The 2,500-nt window shown below is 50.0% G+C and overlaps 1 long non-coding RNA gene across 1 annotated transcript in view; it reads right to left on the bottom strand.

Moving 5' to 3' along the window:
* LOC123513057 overlaps window positions 1-2,500 on the bottom strand; it is a 70,623-nt gene that overhangs the window by 51,065 nt on the left and 17,058 nt on the right. Inside the window, exon 2 of the long non-coding RNA XR_006677253.1 lies at window positions 1,116-1,195. This is a non-coding gene — a long non-coding RNA (uncharacterized LOC123513057). The remainder of the gene's footprint in view (window positions 1-1,115; window positions 1,196-2,500) is intronic.

Raw genomic sequence — 2,500 nt, 5'->3', positions numbered from 1 at the left:
TCCGGGTCTGCAAGATATGTGGGAGGTGTGCGGCGGACGGGGCGTGCAGGGATGTGGTGATGTGGGGGATGTGTTGTGTCCTGGGGATGCGAGGAGCAGGGGAAAGGGCGTAGGCATGTGGGGATGTGGGAAATGTGTTTAAGAGTATGTGACCTTTTTTTTCTTATGTTTCTTTGGAGGCGTGGATGTTTTTTGTTTTGTTTTTCAGGGTGAGAATGTATGAGGTGGAGGAGGAGAAGGAGGAGGAGGAGGAGGAGGAGGAGGAGGAGGAGGAAGAAGTAGAAGATGATTAGTAGGTTTGGAAAGGTTCACATCAACCAAACAGGAGGTGACAGACAAATAGTTATAAATCAGCCATCCCTGGGGCATATATACGTACGTACGTACGTACGTGTGTGTGTGTGTGTGTGTGTGTGTGTGTGTGTGTGTGTGTGTGTGTGTGTGTGTGTGTGTGTGTGTGTGTATGTGAGCGCCACCCCGAGGGAGGAGCGTCAAATATGAATTACGAGCAGAGTGACGCACGGCGACGCACAAAGGGAAGGGGTCCAGTCCTGTCCTCAGTAGGGTAATGGTCGCCCAACCCCGCCCTGCCTAGCCCTGCCCATCCCCGCCTCGCTCCGCTCCACCCATTCCTATCCCCGCCATCATCGCCTCGCTCACCTTTGCCGTGGCCCTACCCATCCCTGTCCTGCCCTATCACATGCCACTCCATCTACATCTCCCATCCCTGTCCACACCCACGTCCCCGCCACGCCCACCAGACCCTGTCAACATCACCACCTCACCCTGATCTGTCCCCGTCCCGCTCCTGTCCTCCACAGGTCCACTAAGGGATTCCTGCAACAATGCCAGGCCCGTGGAACAATGAGCTATACGGTCGCCGCCTCTGACACAAGCACTTTGTTTCAGCAAGACTGTAACATTGTTATTCCAGGAAATAAGACATGCATTTGATTCCTTTACGACGATCACACTACAACAATAACATCTACAGCAATACCCCGAGTTACACGTGCACTATATACGTCAATCATTTGTGGGGGGCGCCAGTGCAGGACAATGCAGACGCCCAACAGGTAGGAGCCACAGGTGAGAGCCGTTTCTAGTATACTCACGTCCGGGGGAAGCGCCGAAGAGGGTCGTCTAGCGGGGTGGCCTGGCAGTGCTTTCCTGGGGTGAACACAGCCATCGTGCCCTGAGAGAGAACGGCAAGCGTTAATTATATCCCAGTACAACCAACGACACCCCGTACACACACATACACACCTCCTCGTTCTCTTTCAGCAGAGGGTAGCACTCGGCAAATCCGAAACACGGTGTTGTCAATGGTTATGTGTGAGGATAAATATTGTGAGGGTGTGGCAGTCAATAGCACACTTTGTCTTCAGTGCAGGAGTTCATGAATATCAGATGACTCGTATCCCAACACTGGTCAAACTAACACCACACACACACACACACACACACACACACACACACACACACACACACACACACACACACACACACACACACACATACACGAGCACACCTCACAAAGACACATTACCCCCGGGAACACAAAATGAGGCCCAGTAGTTGTGAATTTGTGTCGCAGTTGGAGTGGAATTGACTTGCGGGTGAAGCAGTTACTTTCTTCGGTTGATTTACATGTTTTCTCATTAATAATTCGTCATAATGCCAACATTCCACGATATTAACTACCAGGAATGACTCGCCGTGAACAGAAATGACTATTGGACATTCCGGAAAGATGACGAGGTGAAGGGCTGAAAGGGTGAAGGGGTGAAGGGTGAAGGGTGAAGGGTGAAGGGTGTAGAGGTGTTATGGCACTGTATACCCTCAATAGTAAACGCCAATCAAGATGAGAATAGTCTTCCTTTAAGTTGCATTAGTTTGGCTGCAAAGACATGAAAACTTGAAGGACGGTAAGTGCTGGTGTGTGTGTGTGTGTGTGTGTGTGTGTGTGTGTGTGTGTGTGTGTGTGTGTGTGTGTGTGTTCATCTTTGGATATGTCTAAACGCATGATTACTCCTAATTCCCGGCCCCCCAACACACACACACACACACACACACACACACACAAGGTTACGACCTGATTAATCATAAAAGGAAGTATTAAGGCAGATATGTGGCAAATGAAGTCCAGCGTCGCATTCCTTCCTCTGATAATGTTCCTCCGCCACGCTCTCCTCACATGTTCCACCTCACTTATGCTCCTTCATGCCTGCAGTAACAACTCCTACGTGACGCTCCTTCACAACCATCCTCTCTTACTTAACCTAATCCTTCATCAGTCTTCACGCGCCCGGAATATTGAAGGGTTACAATCTTTTATTAATCTCTACGCTCACACTACTAACAACACCCCCACACACTCCTCCACACCCCCACCAGTTACCATTATCATTTGCTTCATGGTCAATCTGCTTGCTGTGCTTCACTAACCACTCTCGGCGCCACAAAGAACCACCAACTAATTGAGGAATCAATTCTTATG

This window comes from Portunus trituberculatus, chromosome 35 (assembly GCF_017591435.1).
Source record: "Portunus trituberculatus isolate SZX2019 chromosome 35, ASM1759143v1, whole genome shotgun sequence".
Lineage (NCBI taxonomy): Eukaryota > Metazoa > Arthropoda > Malacostraca > Decapoda > Portunidae > Portunus > Portunus trituberculatus.
Note: the sequence above shows the minus strand (reverse complement) of the source record. Positions and strands in the feature narration are given on the sequence as shown.